We start from the raw sequence: 19,644 nt of genomic DNA on the forward strand, positions 1-19,644 counted from the left end.
TAAGTTGGCTTTTAGCTTTCAAACAAGAGAGATTACTCAAGCTTCAAAGCTAGTTGTTTCTTGGCAAAGGGTAACACAATTCTTGGAGGAAGGGAATGATGAAAATTCAGTTTCCCTCATTCCCTTCTAGGGTCCCCTTTTTAGGTTACTTTCACCAATTAGCTCCTCAAGATCCTCGCTGACAGCAATTTATAGATGAAAATCCAAACCAAATGAGCCCCAGCTGTGGGGCAAAGGCTTCCAGGGTAAAGGAGGGAACAGATTAGAATCTGGCTCAAAGAATACACTAAGTGTGGGAATTTAGCTCAGGAACCCCGAGGAGATTTGGGCTCCAGAGAATAAGTTCTGAGTCAGTCCAGCTATTTCCCATCTCTATGCGATCAGTCGCTCAGTCGTGGCTGACTGTATGCAACCCCATGGACTGTAGCCTGCCAGGCTCCTCTGTCATGGAATTTTTCAGGCAAGAATACAGGAGTGGGTTGCCATTTCCTACTCTAGGTCCCATCTTTACACTTTTATTTATTAAGTACTACATGGCCCCATCCTGGACACTGGCTTCACTTTCCACGTGATACATTGAGTCACCTTGGCCTTGAAGACTGAGTGTGTGTTTAAGATTTTAAGGCCCACTTCTGGGTCTGTTTCTACCAACCTCCCACCATCTGGATGGGTACACTACAATTTTGTCCTCATAAAAAGGAGATGGAGAATGTTACAGGCAGAACTTGGAAGGAAAATTCACATAAATAGAACAATAAATAATAATAAATGAAAAGTGCTTTCAGAGTGTGTCCTAGGCAAGGTTATGGGAAGAACAGATTTTTAATAGATAGAATGTTGTACACTACATGCTTTTCAAAATGACTGGTTAACCCCGTGATAGCCAGCTTTTTGGTCAAGAGAGAAAAATCATGTTCTTCACATGAATTTGATAGTACTTAATTCTCATAGAAATAATACTGTGCCCAGGGCATCTGAGAGCAGACCTGAATAATCTCCCTAAACAGCAAAGAGGCCGGAAGGTAACTACAGTACCTGCAAAACATTAGGAGAAGGGAGAGTTAGGAAAACAAAATAAATGCAATCCTTATACCCAGTCTGTATAAGTCTACTTGGGCTTCCATAGCACAATACCACAGACTGAGTGGCTTAAACAACTGAAACTTTTTTCTTACAACTGTGAAAACCCAAAGTCAAAGATAAAGATATCTAAAGGCTTGGTTTCTTCTGGGGCCGCTTTCCTTAACTAGCAGAGGAACCCCTTCTCCCTGGGCCCTCTCTTAGGCTTTTGTCTGTACTCACATTGCTGGTATCTCTTTGTATCAGAATCTCCTTTTCCTATAAGAACACCAATCAGATTGAATTGGGGCCACTCTGAAGACCCAGCTTTAACTTAATCATGCCCTTAAAGGCCTTATCTCCAAGTACAGTCACATTCCAAGGTAAGGGGGAGTCACGTGGGGGAACACAATTTGGCTCATGAAGTGAAGTGAAAGTTGTTCAGTCGTGTCTGACTCTTTGTGACCTCATAGACTATATAGTCCATGGAATTCTCCAGGCCAGAATACTGGAGTGAGTAGCCTTTCCCTTCTCCAGGGGATCTTCCCAACCCAGGGATCAAACCCAGGTCTCCCACATTGCAGGCAGATTCTTTACCAGCTGAGCCACAGGAGAAGCCCAAGAATACTGGAGTGGGTAGCCTATCCCTTCTCCAGGGGATCTTCCCGACCCAGGAATCAAACCAGAGTCTCCTGCATTGCAGGCTGATTCTTTACCAACTGAGCTATTAGCAAAGCCCTGGCTCATAATACACTAATATTTAATATTGCTGAACATTATAGAAGAAATCTGTATGTTTGAGTCTTGAAAGAAAGTGGGACACACAGGTAACAACATTCATTTAATGAATAACTATAATTTTATTGATGTTATTAAATGTATTTTCCCTTGTATACCACAGAGTGTACTCTTATTCACCACCCTCCCCCAACACACTGAAATCTGTGTCTCCCAATTAGCAGACTCTGTCTCCCTCTGGTGAAAGTTCTCTGATGTCTCTTCTTATAAGGGCACTAATCCTATCAGATCAGGGCCTCACCCTATGACATCAATTAACTTCGCTTCCTTAGAAGCCCTCTCTCCAAACAGAGCAACGCTGGGAGGGGGTTAGGGCTTCAACATGTGAACTTGGGGAGGACACAAACATTCAATTAGTAAGAAATGCCTTCTAAGCAAGAGAGATTTTTTTTTTTTTCTTCAGAGATACAAGAAAAAATAGAGAGGTGGATTGCACCTTGGCAAGGCCCAGAGTTGCTGCACAACTGAGTACAGTTCCTGGGACACAGGAGGAGCTCCATGAATTTTATTGAGTGAAAGGATAGTGAATTATTCTATTACCTTTAGGTTGAGGTCTCATACAAATATATGAGGTCTCATACAAAAACAGATGCTTCTAGGACAGTTTATGGGTAATATCCTCCCTCAGGGAAGGATAGGTAAGCTGATTCTCTTCAAAATAGGCCGCCTAAGAGTTCATTGAGGAAGTCACCTGTGATTATATGAATGTGCAATTATATAGAAATATGTAAGATGTACATGCATGCATGCTAAGTCATGTCCAACTCTTTGTGACCAGGCTCCTCTGTCCATGAAATTCTCCAAGCAAGAATACTGGAGTGGGTTGCCATTTCCTATTCCAAGGGAGCTTCCCAGACCAGGGATTGAACCCGTGTCTCCTGTGTCTCCTGCATTAGCAGGCAGATTCTTTACCACTCAGCCAGCTAGGAAGACTCCTTGTAAGATGCATACTAGGTGCTAATATGAAGTATCTGGAGCAAAAGGGAATGGACAGCGTGAATGGAAGAGGAGGGATGAGGAAAGAAAAGAGTCAAGCAAACTAGCAAAAGCAAGATGACACTAAAATCTGTATGATAAGATTTCATATATGTGTTTATAGAAAAGAACATATTAAAATTTAAATGACAAGGACCATTTACCTAGAAGAAGTATATGAACATTTCTTTCCACATATAAGTCACAAAATAAACAGAGGTAAAATATCACTGTGATGGAGATGATCAAATCTTCAATTGGAAATAGCAAACCTGACTGCAAGACAGAATTAATCAAAGATAGTTTGTGAGTTCATATAAAGGGCTCCTCAAAAGCCTACATGGACTTATCTAACAAAACTATGCCAAACTGGTCTCACTTTCTCTTTTGGTCAAAATGCTAGACTGGAAAATCAACAGAATCCTATAGGCATAGTACATTTGATTTTCAGCAAAAGAGCTGAAAAATTATTCAGTAACAATTTTGTGGGTAAGATTAAGAAATAGCTAGCTTAAACCTATATATCCAGAGTATTAAATACATCCTGTTATTATGGAAATATAGGTTTGTAATAGTTTGGTATAGATTTTCTCAAGAACTCTGTCCAGGACATTCTACCAACACCTTAACAACTTTTTTTTAATTGTCGGATTTCCAAAGATGAAAAGTTGGGACTGTTCACTAAGATATGAATTATGATATTGATAGGTTAGGATAACGACTCTAAACTGAAAAGAGAAATTTAATAAAAAAAATATGAAAGTCATACACATAGGTTAAAAGAATAGAGTTAAGCAGATTTTGTTGAAGTCTGTTTTGTGTGAAAGAATAAACAAAAGTAACTCGTGGGTTTGGTTGACAGCAGGCTCATTCTGAGTCATGTGTCATTCAACCCTGGGGAGTTAAAGATCTTTTTGACTACACTGCTGAACGTGTAGGCTCAGACAAGATAATGACCCATGATATTAATGGGATGCTGGTTGAGTGTATCTGAAATATTGTGTTTCATTTTGGGCATCATATGTTTAAAAGAGATTCCGACAAACTGAAATGCATGTAAAGCAGAAAATCAAAGTAGTAGAGATTCTGGAAGTCACAGCCCGTGGAGAATGGTGAAGGAATGAGGCTTTCAGTGCTGTGTGGTAATTTTCATCAGTCAAACCCACCTCTACAACACAAGACAAAGCCTGCCGGCTTAGGCTTGTCTTGGTCCTCATCCTGCTGTTCACCTTCCCTCCTCCACTTTCTGATTTTCCCAGCTTCTGACCTCATGGGAGCCCTTGTTCTTGGGAAAGGAAATTGTTTATGCGCTCATTAATTTAACATTTTTGATCATCTACTATATGCCAAGCAACTTTTCTAAGAATTTCAAGCATCAGTGAACCAAACAGACAATAATCTGAGCCCTGTGTGGGGCTAATGTTCTAGAAAGTGACAGACAATAAACAACAGTTATCATAAGTGAGCAAATTATAAGGTAAACTGAAAGTTGATAAATTCTATGGAAAGAAAAGAAGGAATAGAACAGTGTAAAGGGATTAAGGGTACTGAGAATAAGGCAGAAGCAGCTACACTCCTAAGTGGTGTTGTCAGGGGGTTGGGGGCTCATTGAGAAAGTGGCATTTGAATAAATCTTGAAGGCGTGAAGGAGATAGCCACAGGGATACACAGGGGAAAAAAACTGTTTCAGTGCCAAAGGACACTGAAGGACACTCTAAGGACAGTTTGCCTAGAAGGGAATAAGACAAGGAGGGGTAGCAGGAAATAAGCTAGGAAGGTAATGGTGCAGGTAAAGACTTTAGGTTTTCGTCTAATTAAAATGGGAACCCATTGGAGGGTTTTGAGCAGAGGAGCAACATGATCTGACTTATATTTCTAAAGGAGTTCTCTAGCTGCCTTGTGAAGGACAGATTCTAGAGGAAAAACATAGGAGCTGAGATACCAGTTAAAAGTCTATTGCAATCTTCCAGGTGAGTAATGATTCGGTTACATCAGCATTATGGCAATGTAAGGGGAGAGAAGGTAGGGCAAACAATACATCTTGCATGTTTAGATGTGAGATGAACAAAAGAAAGGAGTTTAGATTAATTAGGGTTTTCAGCCTGAGTACCTTGAAGGATGAAGCTGCCGTGGACCGAATTAGAGTGGGAGAGAGGTGCAGCTTTTAGGAGAAAGATCAAAAGTTCAGTTTTTGGATACACAAGGGTGGAGATGTCTATTAGAACTTCACATGGAGATTTCAAGTAGAAAGTTTAATATAGGAGAGATGAATGTCACATATAAATGCAAAAGTCTTTGAAAGGTAGATGGCATTTTAAGTCATGAGCCTAAGTTAGAGCATCAAGGAAGTAAGCATAGACAGAGAAGAGGATCAAGATTGAACTCTGGGGCTCTCTGATTGTGGGAGGTCAAGGACAAGAGAAAAAAGCAAAAAAGCAGGAAAGGAGAGTCTAGCATGTTAGAAAAACTACTAGGAGGGTGTGGTGCCTAGGAAGCCAAGTGAAGAAGATGGTTCAGGCAGATGAGTGTGATCAACTGTATCAACTGCTCCTGACAGGTTAAAATGAGAATCCATCCTGGGCATTAGCACCACAAAGGCCTTAATGACCTTGACAAGAGCAGTTTCAGTAGTGTGGTCTGGGAAAGTCAAATTGGAGTGGGTCGAGAAAGAAATAGGGAAAAGGGAATTTAAAATGCTTGCTACAAAGGCTGCTGCTGCTGCTAAGTCGCTTCAGTCGTGTCCGACTCTGTGACCCCAGAGATGGCAGCCCACCAGGCTCCCCTGTCCCTGCGATTCTCCAGGCAAGAACACTGGAGTGGGTTGCCGTTTCCTTCTCCAATGCATGAAAGTGAAAAGTGAAAGTGAAGTTGCTCAGTCGTGTCCAACTCCTAGCAACCCCATGGACTGCAGCCTACCAGGCTCCTCCATCCATGGGATTTTCCAGGCAAGAGTACTGGAGTGGGTTGCCATTGCCTTCTCCATGCTACAAAGGGGCAGTAGCTAAAATAAGAAGTGAAGTCAAGGGGGGATTATTTTCAAAGATGTGGGCAATAACAGAAAGTGTGATTGCTGCTAAGAATCAGGAGACAGTAAAAACTTGATCACAGTGAGAATTAGCAGTGATTTCCTTTGCTAGATAGTTGACGGGATCTCGTAAAAAAGTGGAGAAATTACTTTTAATTTCGGGCACAGAAGTGTATCTATGGAAGAGGTGGGGAGGCAGCCCATGACAGTACAGATGCTCTTCATGGTGAGATGGGTCGTGGGAGTCTGAGAAAGTTCTCTTTTGATTATTTCAATTTTCCGCAGACAGCTTTGCTTTATTCCTCGACCATGACACAAATCTGTCACCCTGAATGCTGTTAGCATCACCAGGAAACACCTTCACTCAGCAGCTCATCTGCAAACTTAAGACCTCCCTGGGAACCCTGTGGGGCAACATCCTTGCCCAGTCCACCCCGGCCACCACAAGAGGGACCCAGAACACACACACAGCCGAGAACAGAGGAGACACAGCCGGAGAATCTCGAGCTGCCTTTTAGTATTTGTGGCACTGCTATTTTCTGCAATTATAACAAAACAGATTAACTGTGGAAAGCCCCAACTGTGAAGTTAAAAACTACATTGCTCAAACTCTCCTTTCTTTCTGTGACAATTTGGGCAAGTTAACCTATTCAGTACTCTTTTTTCATCTGTGGATAGTAGGAGTCTACACTTCCCTCTGTCTGTTCTGGCTTCCCAAATGTGGAGATTTGAGCTCCTCTTCTAGTCTATTAGATGTCCAAAGATACGCAGGGCCTGGGTATTGCAAGGATGCATGCTCATGGGGGAAACTCATGAGGTCTCAAATCATCGGCAAAGAGCAAATCTCCTCCAATAGTGAAGCAGCCAGACACAGTCACTCAGGGCTCCTGCTTCCAGCTCCCACATTGGGTGTTTTCACCATAGCCCACTTCCTAGGCCTTGGCTCCAGCTACTTCCTAGCCCAAGAGCAATTCTTGAACGGTTTCAGGAGGGGCACACCCATTTGATATCTGAACCAAAGCCCCTTCATTTTTCTCTTCCTCATCTCCCTTAGTTTCCCTGGTTTAATTTAAGCACAAGAGTGGTACATCCCTCCACCACTACCCACAAATTTGCCATATGGTCCCTACTGTGCTGCCAGGGCAGAGAAGCAGAGCAGTGACAACTAAGCAAATCACAAAGCTAGAGATTCCACTCTCCTCACCAAGACCTGCCCTGATGCTTCTCCTTGTCCATTTTGATTCAGACATGTGAATTATTCGCTTTCTTCTGAAAGTTTTTTAAAATTAATTAATTTATTTTAATTGGACGCTAATTACTTTACAATATTGTGGTGGTTTTTGCCATACATTGACATGAATCAGCCATGGGTATACATGTGTCCCCCATCTCGAACCCCTCCTCCCACCTCACTCCCCATCCCATCCTTCTGGGCTGTCCCAGTGCACTGGCTTTGAGTGCCCTGTTTCGTAATTTGAACTTGGACTGGTGATCTGTTTCACATATGGTAATATACATGTTTCAATGCTATTCTAGTGTGAATTATAATGGAACATTTTGAATCTGCTTAGAGCTAAGTCATCTGAGTACTCCCAATCAATAATTAAAATGCAAGAATGTTAATCACAGGTCCTGGTTTTCTCTCTGCTCAACCCACATCAAAATGGTATTCAGCTATTCTTTACATATACAGAGTGGAGAAGCAAAGTCACTGATCACTAAAGTAGTATGATTAAAAGGAGATCTCAAGGCGTCTCAAAAAATACCTCCTCTGTTTTCCTGAACATTGTTTTGTTAATGAGAGCTATATGGGTTAAGGCTTTATAGCTCCAGAAAAGTGTTAGTTGCTCAGTCGTGTCCGACTCTTTGCAACCCCGTGGACTCCACTGTCCATGGGGACTCTTCAGGCAAGAATATTGGAGTGGATTGCCTTCCTGTATTGCAGGCAGACTCTTTATCATCTGAGCCACCAGGGAAGCCCATATCTCCAGAAGGTCTGTTTTAACAGGAAAATGCACAACCCTGGAATAAAGTCCATTTCATTAACCAATCAAATAAAAACTTTCAAAGGGTTGGAAAAGAAAGGTCAGAAACATGAAATGAAATATGGGTTGTACAGTGGGCACGTGAGGATGCTGGGCTCCTGATAAGGGTTGTATCTCGAGGACCTGGAAACACGAGGCTCCCAAAATTAACTCTATAATTCCAATTCACTGTGCAATAAGAGAGGATGCTTCACTGATGGTGATTATGATGATGATAATAAGATAGCTTGAGCACAGAAAATAGAATCTCAAACAACCTTCTCTGGTGTAAACTACAGAATCCCCAAAGAACTAGCCTTAATTACTTGCTAAGTGCCTGAAAGAGAACTATGTAGTAAACTCTCCATATCTAAGGCCCTAAACTTTTATTTACAGTGAACACCAAGTGACAGAATGATTAGGCTGAGAAATGAAAGGAAATCATTATTTATTATTCTGGATGAAATCACTTTGGTTGGTGCTGCTTTCAGAAGAAGGCAGATTCAATCTTCTCAGCAGCTTGCTTCACCCTTTCTCTCCCTGGGCAATCTCATCCATCCCTGTGACTTCTCTCAAGCACTCTGTAATTCCTGCAGCCACCAGCAGGTTGGTGGTGGACCATTGGGTGAGATTTCTCTGCCATGATGTCCCAGGACCCTAACATACTGAAGTGTGAAGCCAGAGGAAAAGAAATAGATGGTTGTCTGACCTATTCTTAAGAAATGTAGCATAACACCAACCTATTTGATCCATCCAGCAAAACTTCAAAACTAAAGGATGCATTGCCTGCAAACTCTGAAGGGAGTGGAGAAGGGCATGTTCAAAAAGCTAAGCCTTTCACTTGTGAAAATCTGCTAGTTTGCCCTGAAACATGAAAACTGAGAAGGAAGATTAATGTGTCATAATCAATTGAAGAATATTTTTACCTAAAAATACAACCAATACCTAAACAAAGAATATAGTAAACTCATTTCTAACTGGTAGGCACAGCAAAGACACAGCAATTAAAGTTTAAAATTACAAATTTCCAATATAAGTCAAGAATTTTTTTTTCAAGTAAGTGCTATTGTTATTTCTAGTTTTCATTCTCACACTGAAGAAAACTTCAAACTTCCACATTTTACAAACTTCAAACATTCATTATGAATGTTTATAAATTTTTGGCCTTATAACTGTGTACTATTTTCTTTTCTCCAAAACTTAACTGCTTTGGAATAATGGGCATAGGTATTTAACCACTTATTTGCAGTTAACTGGGCTTCCCAGGTGGCACTAATGGCATAGAACCCACCTGCCAATGCAGGAGACTGAGACACAGGTTCAGTCCCTGGGTTGGAAAGACTCCCTGGAGGAGGGCATGGAAACCTACGCTGGAGCATGCACTAATTTGCCTCCTTACACTCTTGTTGTCTCTGCAAGCACCACACACAACTCCTTACCAGCCAGCCATGGCAGCATTTGCTACTTAGATGTCTGACATTCCTCCCGTCAGGTTTATTTTTCCCTTTTCCCTAAGTTCCTCTTTCAGTTCTAGCCACTATCCCTAGATAATATTGTCCCAATTGCATCCTTATACAAGGATGATGCCCAGATATGTAAATCACACCAGGATTCCTACTGTCCAAACCCTCACCACCAACTGCCTGTGAACTACTCCCACTAGACAAGCCCATCCCAAGTTCAGTAAGCTCTGGTGGGAATTTATCCTCTCCATCTCAAAAGATGTTCTTGTGTGATACCTATTTCCAAAATACTCTCTCAAAATCTTTATATCATCTTTAAATCTCTTCTTCTTGTCCATGGTAAATACATTTTCATGCCCATTAATTTTTTTCCTTCTCAATCAGTCTTCATAATCCTCCAACTTTTCATTTACATGAACCCTACCCATATTCAGACTCTTGTTTCTCAACTATAATCATAGTCTAACTGATTTCCCGCCCCCCTGTACGTGTCCCTTTCTGAATGACCTTTCCCTCTGATCTCAACATTAATTTCCTTTCTCACTCTTACTAAACTTCCCATGCATAAAATTAAAATCTACCCTTTGTCATCTAGCATACCTTGGCTCCAGTCTTTTATTCTAGGTTATTCTCCTACCACAATCCCACATCCTTGTCACTTGTTGAAATAATAACTACATCTGTATTAGCCAGAAAGGACAAAATTATGTTACAGTAACAATCCTAAAACCTCACCAGCTTTCAACAAGGGTTTAGGTCTTGCTTATGATTCCAGTCTTTGGGGCAGACTGCATCTTACTCCATGCTGTCTTTATTTAAATAAGTAAGTGTTAGTCACTCAGTCATGTCCAGCTCTTTGTGATCCCATGGACTATAGCCTGCCAGGATCCTCTGTCCATGGAATTCTCCAGGCCAGAATACTGGAGTGGGTTGCCATTCCATTCTCCAGGGGATCGTCCCAACCCAGGGATCAAACCCAGGTCTCCTGCATTTCAGGCAAATTCTTTACCATCTGGGCTTCCCTCATAGCTCAGTTGGTAAAGAATCCACCTGCAGGGCAGGAGGACCCCGGTTCAATTCCTGGGTCAGGAAGATCCTCTGGAGAAGGGATAGGATACCCACTCCAGTGTTCTTGGGCTTCCCTTATAGCTCAGCTGGTAAAGATTCCACCTGCAAAGTAAGAGACCTGCGTTCAATCCCTGGGTTGGGAAGATCCCCTGAAGAAGGGAAAGGCTACCCACTCCAGTATTCTGGCCTGGAGAATTCCAGAGAATTCCAAGGATTGAAAATCTGTGGGGTTGCATAGTCAGACAGGACTTTCACTTTCACTTTTCTTTACCATCTGAGCCACCAGGGAAGCCCTGTCTTTATTTAAGGTTCTGGATAAAGGAGCCCTGCCTGGAACTTGACAGTCTTAGGACAGAGGGAAAAGAGGGATGGCTCTTTAAATTTCTCCCCATATTTCATTGGTCAAGGCAAGTCCAATGGCTGTGCCTGGTATTAATGGGACAAGAGTTATAATTCTCCCACATGGAAGGTCCCAACAGAGACTGTCAGCAAATATTTTGGACAAATAACACAATCTACCACACCATCATTAAAGTACAACATAAATTCCACCATGTTTTCAGTGTTTTTCTTCTTCTAGGCCACAGTGTCTCAACAGCACCACTATTAACAATTTGGGCCAGATAATTCTTAGTTGTGGGATTTGTTTGATCATTGTATAATGTTTAGCAGCATGCCTAGCCTCAACCTACTCCAAAAGTAAAAGTGTTAGTTGTTCAGTCATGTCCAACTCTTTGCAGCCTGCCAGGCTCCTGTCCATAGGTTTAGCCAGGCAAGAATACTGGTGTGGGTAGTGATTCCCTTCTCCAGGGCATCTTCCTGCATTGCACACAGAATCTTCACTGTTTGAGCTGCCAGAGAAGGGAAAGCCCCAACCTACTCCTAACCTAGCTCCAAACATGTTCACCCACCATGCCAATCAAAAATGGCTCCAGACCTTCAGAAAAGTTCCCTGGAGGGGTGAAATCACCAGCAATCAGTGACCACTGGTCTGGTCTATGAGTCCCTAAGGAATAGGAACTGTATCTTAGCTGTGACTTAGCATCCTCGTGGCACTAACTCCTATGGTACATGTTTAATCATTGTCATCAAAATAGAATTACAATTTCAGGACAAGATTTTCTTTATTAAAAAATCAAAAGCAATATTTGTCTCTCAGGTTTCTTTAGGGAAAAAACATAAATTTTAGAGACAGGAAGGCCAAAGCTTCTGGCTTCAACACTCCATAAGATTCTGGGAATGCTGCTTAACCTCAGTTTCTTCATCTTCAAAATGGGCACAGCAGCATTCCCCTTGCAGCTTTGTGATGACGAGTGGCTGCAAATTGCTTGGTGTTGGGTGTCTGCTCAGTAAATGGCAGCTATCATCATCATCACCGTCAGCACAGCATCCCTTCCTCCATAACACCCTTGAATATGAGATGTTTAAAAACCTATTTGCCCTCTTGCATAGAAATGCCAAATGTTACTCACAGAAAGAGAACAGCATGGTCCCACGAAATACCGCCTATGTTTGTTTCTCCATAAATAAGACTTGTTGTCAAGAAACTTGAGCTCAGTGCTCGTGGCTCTGCCACGAAACACATAAGCTTGGATATGAGCAACAGGTTTTTTTTGCAGCACTTTCCTGGATGTCAGCAGAATCTCACAAATCAGGCAAGAAAAGTCCAAAACATATGCCCTCAGCAACCTGCCAAAAAACCAATAAAAGGAACTGTGAGTAGAGCCAAAATCAAGGAGGCAGGCAGCAGTGGGGCTGCAAACTCCAATACATTCACATGGAAATGCATTTCCTTTCAGTAAAAACCATTCCAACTGATGAAAAGAACCTTCATGCAGCTACCTATCATATAGGCAGGAGCTTCAAAATGACAAATGTCCTGCATTTTTTTAAAAAATACAACCATTTGGAACAAGATATGTTGACAACTAGTGGTTTTGTGGCTAGTAAGTATAACTCAGCATGGAAGAACTGGCCTTTTATAATGAAGTAACATACTGTGATGTTATCAAGACTTAGGCATTTTTATATCAAGTGAAAAATATCTCTTGTTTTCTGGTTAAGAAATGAACGCATGGCATGGCAATCAACACAAGTTTAAAATACAGAAAAAAAAAAAAAAATAGCAGAGGTCTCAGTTTATAAAAGATAGGCTGTGTGTTCTTTTTTCAGAAGACTATGATCCCCTGGCTGGCCAAACGAAATGTAGAGAGTTTGCGGCTTTGTGTGTTAGACTTTTTTTTTTTTTTTTAACAATTGTGAGACTTTCAAGCTGGTAGGATTTCAACCGAAGGCCCTGGAGACTTAAACGCTTGTATTCCCGGCATTAGGAGCAAACGCTGCAGCAGCATCAACAGGGAAAGCTCCTGTTCCATCAGAGCTGGGATTTCAAACCAGAGGCTGTTGTGATTCAGCCTGTTTCTTCAGTGAAGCTGGGGTCAGCCGGCTTCAAAGATTAAGCTTGTTTGACCCTGCACATCAACACTCAGAACCACGCTGCCTTGGCCACGGGGTCGCAGCGTCCTAGTCCCTGCTGGCTGTAAGAGGATCCTAGCCGGCCGCTCCACCTCGCCCAGCGCCGCATCTCCTCCTCCGCCCCGGGGTACCAGACTGCGCTGTAGTAACCAAAGGACTTTTCGGCAACAAACTGGCTCCACTCAAAACTGTGTTTCCTCCACTTGCAACACTCAACCTTGATGATTTAATGAGCCCCAAAGGGAAGCCTCTGCATAGCTTACTGAATTCTAATTAGATAATTAAACCAGATAGCAAAAATCTTTACTTTTGTAGGGGTAAAACGTAGGCTGATGTTTTATCGTGTGCAACTAACATTCCACAAGCAAAGCATTCCCAAACGTTTTTCAAAATAAATAAACATTCAGTTCCAAACTCAGAAATTAATACTTGCTTTCCTCAAGGTTCTGGGACTGTCATATGATATATTTTTTTAAAGGGTTGAGAAAGAATAAATACAGAGATCTTCATACATGCATGCATTTAGTCGGTAAATATTTATTTATTCAACACCACTCTGTGCCAGCCACTGTTCTGAGCTCCCAATAGGGAGAAACTTCTAAGGTCTCCTTTAAGTGGGGATTTAAATATAAACTAATGATAACCACAACAAATATTTATGTCCATAATTTAGGCTAAAAATAGAAACATTTCAGCCTTTATTTTTCATGTTCATTTACCTCGACCTCACTATTCCAACATGAGTAACCAGCCACTGACATGTATTGCCTCGTGTACTTTTCCCTTTATATACTTTATGACTCTTCCAACTGTGGATGATTTGCAAAGCAAATGAAAATTATTTCTCAGAAGTAGTTTTGACATAAAAGCAAAAGTGAAGGCCTAACAATATGGCTCTTTCTTCAGTGCTAATGCACTTGCATAAGGAAAGTGGTTTTAACTGAAAGTAAAAATTACTGACAGGACCTCATTGCAATTCTATTCTGGAAGACTTTGAAGGAGAATGAGACAACTTTCAGTTGTCAAAAACTTGGGAGGGAGTAGAACATTGAGACAAAAAAACTTAAGGAAAACATTTTTAAAGAGGGAAAACCTGGTTTATCCTTTTTTCTCCTTTCTTCCATCCACCCTAAAAAAAATACAGAACTTTATTATTCAGTTTTCCATTGCTTTTGTACAAATGTTTAAAAGATTGCTCAAATTACCCTATATGTTTTTAATTTTCCCTTATTTTCTTTCTTTGCAAATCCATGTTGCTTGTTCTTTTGGGGAAGAGGACTAACAACATTTTTGCTGATAAAATAAGTCAGAATTAGATATTACCTTTTTTTCTTCTTTCTTCATTCCTAATTGATTTCTTCAGGAAATTAGTGGACCCTACTGATATTCTCAAAGCAAAATTTTGACCAGTCAGTGCTAACCAAAAGTATCACAGAATAACACTAGGCTGTTCTGCACAGTGGCAGAGGCACATGAGGTGGAAACGCAAAACATTCAAGCATCTGAAAATTTCCCAAATAATTGTTTCACATGAACAAATTCTATGAATGATTAGATATGAACTTTTCACTTTTAACTGAAGGTGTGTTTTTATAACAGTTGTAGGGCTAGAAATAAAATTTTGATGATCCTACAATGACTTCTTGAGTTTTGCTTTCTCCAAAAGGAAGACATAAATGAATTACAGTTGACTGAGACAATGATGTCATAACAGAGACTATTTTGGTGTTTTCCACTGTGGCAGGCTCAAAAGAGAAGTGGGATCCAAGAACAAACGGGATCAAGTCCCCTTTCTGGGCCGTTCTACCATGTTTCCTCTTCTCTAAATATCATTAGCCATTTTAGACTCACACACACACACACACACAGCCCTCAGAGATGTGTTTAAGTCAGTTGTCAAGAACAGAAAGAACATTATCTTATTTTATTTAGTGACGATTTCCACTATAGAATTTACCAAACTATCTTTTGAACTGTATATTGGCCTAAATGGGGCAACTTTTGCTTTAGAATATAAACAATAACTCTCCTTTTAAAGTTTAATTTGATTGACATCAAAACTCACTCTAATGATGATCAGAATCCACACCGAGAAGCTCTCCACGGAAGACCCTGTATCCAACTCTCAGGATCTGAGTGTCAGAGAGAACACAACACAGGCCTGAGACAGGCCAGGGCGGAAACTTGAGCCCTGAGTCACAGATCTGCATGCTGAGCAGAGTCGATGTAAGTGATATAGGAAGCCAGGTGCAGTCCGGGAGAAAGGGGTTGATAGAAACAAAACTCAGGAAAGCAGATTTGCAAAGTAGGGTTAAAATTCAGGCCTAGAAGGGAAATGCAGTGAGAATGAGAAACCCAGGCAAAGGCAAATGAGGCAGACACTGTGAACACTGGATAATTAGGCTGCGACAGGAGGCAAACGTCTCAGGGGCAGCAGGAGCTGCATTCAAACTGAACACCAGAAATGTCTGTTTCAAACTATTTCCAGACCCCACTCACTGATCAGAACACAGCCCCTGGGGTCCTTCCAGTCCAACTCATCAGTGGTTCAAAGAGCAGGCAGGAGTTTAACTGCAGCAGCAGACTCTCAGTGCAGCCCCACAGCCTATCTAAAACCTTTGGGCTATATGTGTTTTGCAGTTTAGAATTTTTCAGATATTAGTAAGCATGAAACAACTCGTATGGATCGCCAAAGGAATTATGCTGAGTGAACAAAGCCAATCACCAAAGACCACATAATGTACAATTCTATTTATCTAGCATTCTAGAAATGACAAACTTGTAGAGGTGGAAAACATACAAGTGGTTGCCAGGGGCTAGGGAGAGGGCTGGTGAGGGAGGTATCTGTGTCTATAATAGGGGAGCGCAACAGACCCTTAGGATGAGCTGTGTTGCATCTGACTGTGGTCGTAGCCACACAAATCTATACATAGTAGAATCGCAAGGAACTGAAGGGAGTGTATGTAAAACTGATGAAATCCATATAAAGCCCATATGTGCTCAGTCGCTCAGTCGTGTCTGATTCTTTGCAGCCCCATGGACTGTAGCCTGCCAAGCTCCTCTGTCCATGGAATTTTCCAAGCAAGAATACTGCAGTGAGGTGCCATTTCCTACTCCAGGGGATCTTCCCCACTTAGGGGTCGAACTCGTGTCTCTTGCATCTCCTGCATTGGCAGGTGGATTCTTTACAACCAAAGCCACCTGGGAAGCCCAATAAAGTCCATGGATTGTATCAAAGTCAGTCTCCTGGTTGTGATGTTGTACTACAGTTACAAATGTGACCATTGGGGGAAATTAGGTGAAGAATATACTACATGTATTCTTTCTTACAACTGCAAACAGATATACAAGTCTCAAAATTTAAAAAAAAATTAAAGAAACATTAAGAAAGCAATAAAGTACATATTCAGAACATTAGGTAACACTGCAAACAATGTCAAACACATGAATATTTCTGCAGAAAAGTGTGTGACTATTCACACCAAGTGAAATGCAGGTTATCAATAGACTTCAGTCAGCTGAGGTCAGGTTTTATGACCACATGAGTTTGGTCAGGTATTGCTGCCAAATCAGCCATGAAAACACTTTGGTTTTTCAGAGCTTTTTGGATTTGGAGCTACAGATAAAGAATTATAACTGCAAGTCTCACTCTGGTCTCATGGAGAAAGGCAATGATGGATAACACTGACTGGTCTGTTTTTTATGCCCTGTTTCCCTTACTCGTTTCATATTCTCTGCTCTGTGCGAGAAGAACTGGGGGGGATTGAAAATTTTAATATAATGCTTCAATCACAGAAGGTTTGAGAAAAAGTTATTTTGTTGTATCCATTTGAGAAGGCAGTCAGCAATTCCCAGAATTGAATATGAGGGATGGAGCTATGTGGGAAAGGCAAGATCAGCATGGAATAGAACATTCCTGAACCTGTCCTAGGGTGTCTCCTTAGCACCACTCTGTCATCTGTTTGGTAATGAATTTTCAAAACTTTAGAAGTTCCTAAATTCAAAAATAGCATATATATAATCAATACACATACATGTAGAATTCAACTGTTGCTGCTGAATGGGTATTGAATAAATAGCTAAGGTACCACAGCTCAAGAACTGAGGGTCAGATTATTCACTGCCCCTCAACAGGCATCATGATTCTGTCAGTACAACTAGATTGGGATTAAAGCATGTATCTCAAAAGAGAAAGCAGGGAAAAAAAAGAGGAATGATGGTTTGGGGTGGCTCAAGTCATAAAAATGTGGGGGTTTTACAAGAAAGGGTGTTTGATTCCTGTCCAGCAGCAAAGCGAAATTCATTAGTAGACCTGGTTCTAGGGTGAGGAAGTCAAAATGATGATGGAGAACCATGTGGCAGAAGGATAAGCCTTGAGATGAGGGAGACTAATCAAGATGCTTACGAGACTGCATCTGCCCTTCTTGTGTAGAGAAAGGCTAGCAAGGTTGCTGACTGTACTCCCACGCTCCTGGCAGCCCTGCTAATTACCTAGCACAGCACTCAGTAAGTATGTGTTGAATGAATTAGTCATGGCACACTTTCCCTCTGATGCCAGCCATGCCCTCAGAATGCCTCTCACACATTCTCCAGGCAGTCACGACCAATGGATCAGAGATGTGATCAGAAACAAACCTGCCATCCTCACGCTGAAGTGAACCCGGGCTCAGCAGCTTGGCTGTTCCTTCTGAACTTCAGTATGTATTAATCTCAGTTCTTACTTTTTCCTTAGAAAATGCTTTTTAGGGGGAAAATATCAACAAGGCTAACAGTAAATAAAAGAAGGGAATTTTTCCCTCTTGGCATAAAGAGGGAGTGTGGGTAGTTAATGCCTCAGAACTAAGTATGGTATAGGAAACAGGTTTCCCTCTGTGAGAAAATCCAAAATTTAATTAAAACTTGAGGAATTATGAAAACATCTGCCTTCCCCATATGTGCTTTCCTCCTGTAGAGTCTGTGTGTGTGTGTGTGTGTGTGTGTGCGTGCGTTCATGTATGTGTGCATGTGTAGTTTGAGATCAGACTTTCTTTACAATCATAAAGCTCCATTTGCCACTTGTTCTAGATAAATGACAGTCTACTGAAGATGAAGACTGAAGACTCTCTGAGAAGAGAAAAAAGAACCAAGTCACCCATAACATCAGCAATACAGGGAGAATATTCGTTCAATTAACATTTACTAAGTGCCTCATATATGTGCAATACGAGTGTGCAGTTGCTGTGGTAAGCAAAGCTGTCATGGCCTTTACTCCACAGCAAAATAGGAAGGAGGCCATTAATCAAATTACCATATTTATGTATAATTATAAACTGAATTAAGTACCCTGAAGGTACCATGATATCCTGGAATAACAACAATAATAAAACCAATTTTATGTGAATAGAGCATTCATTTGGAGGTACAAATGAAAGGTGTCCCAGGAAGGGAGGAAGAGATGTGAGCTATCTAATGTGGGAGTAGCATGTTCAAGGGCCCTGAGGCAGGAAGCAGCGTAGCAGCTCCCACAGAGTAGAATGCCTGTGTGGCTGGAGTGAGGGCAGAGGGCAAAATGTTCTAAATGAGGCTGAGAAAAAAGCAGAGGGCATTAGCAGGGACTTGAAGGCCATGGAAAGAACTAAATTTCCATCTTAACTGCCATGCGTATGTGCTAAGTCACTTTGGTTGTGTCCAACTCTGTGCGGACCCTATTAACTGTAGCCTGCCAGGCTCTTCTGTCTATAGGATTCTCCAGGCAAGCATACGGGAATGAGTTGCCCATGCCCTTCTCCTTAACTGCCGTAGGAATCCCTTAAATCGTCTTAAGAAGTGAAGTAATTATGTTTATGCTTCCCAGGTGGCTCAGTGGTAAAGAATCTGCCTGCCAATTTAAAGAGATGGGACCTCCCTGTTGGTCCAGTGGTTAGCACTCTGTGCTTCCAATGCAGGGGGCCTGGGTCCAATCCCTAGTCATGGAACTAAGATCCCACATGCCTGTGGCACAGCCAAAAATATATAGGGCTTCCCTCATATCAGTAAAGAATCTGCCTGCAATGCCAGAGACCCACGTTCGATCCCTGTGTTGGGAGGATCATCTGGAGAAGGAAACAGTAACCCACTCCAGTATTCTTGCCTGGAGAATCCCATGGACAGAGGAAGCTGGCAGGCTGCAGTCCATGGGGTCCCAAGAGTTGGACACAACTTAATGTCTAAACCACCAGGAGATTCCAGTTCAATACCTGGGTCAGGAAGATCCCCTGGAGATGGAAATGACAACCCACTCCAGCATTCTTGCCTGGGGAAATTCCATGGACAGAAGAGCCTGGTGGGCTCCATTCCATAGGATTGCAAAGAGTTGTACACAACTGAGCACACACACACAATTATGTTTGCGCTGCATAGATACCTGTGTGGCTTGATGCTAAGAGGACACTAGAGCATTAATGTGGCAAACTGGGGTTTCTGTTGTTTGCCTAAGTCATGCCTGACTCTTTGTGACACCATGGACTATAGCACACCAGGCTCTTCTGTCCTCCAGGTCTCCCAGAGTTTATTAAAATTCATGTCTATTGAGTCAGTGATGCTATCTAACCATCTCATCTTCTGCCACCCCCTTCTCCTTATGCCTTCACTCTTTCCCAGTATCAGGGTCTTTTCCAATGAGTTGGCTCTTCACATCAGGTGGTCAAAGTATTAGAGTTTCAACTTTAGCATCAGCCCTTCCAATGAATATTCAGGATTGATTTCCTTTAGGATTGATTGGTTGATCTCCTTGGAGTCC

The 19,644-nt window shown here is 41.7% G+C and overlaps 1 long non-coding RNA gene across 1 annotated transcript in view; it reads right to left on the reverse strand.

The window, feature by feature from the left end:
* LOC113894087 overlaps positions 1–15,036 on the reverse strand; it is a 53,230-nt gene extending 38,194 nt beyond the window's left edge. Inside the window, exons 1-2 of the long non-coding RNA XR_003511465.1 lie at positions 14,953–15,036; positions 11,885–12,101 (exon numbers count right to left, since the gene is read on the reverse strand). This is a non-coding gene — a long non-coding RNA (uncharacterized LOC113894087). The remainder of the gene's footprint in view (positions 1–11,884; positions 12,102–14,952) is intronic.
* Between the last annotated feature and the right edge of the window lie 4,608 nt (positions 15,037–19,644).

The sequence above is a fragment of the Bos indicus x Bos taurus genome, chromosome 6 (assembly GCF_003369695.1).
Source record: "Bos indicus x Bos taurus breed Angus x Brahman F1 hybrid chromosome 6, Bos_hybrid_MaternalHap_v2.0, whole genome shotgun sequence".
Lineage (NCBI taxonomy): Eukaryota > Metazoa > Chordata > Mammalia > Artiodactyla > Bovidae > Bos > Bos indicus x Bos taurus.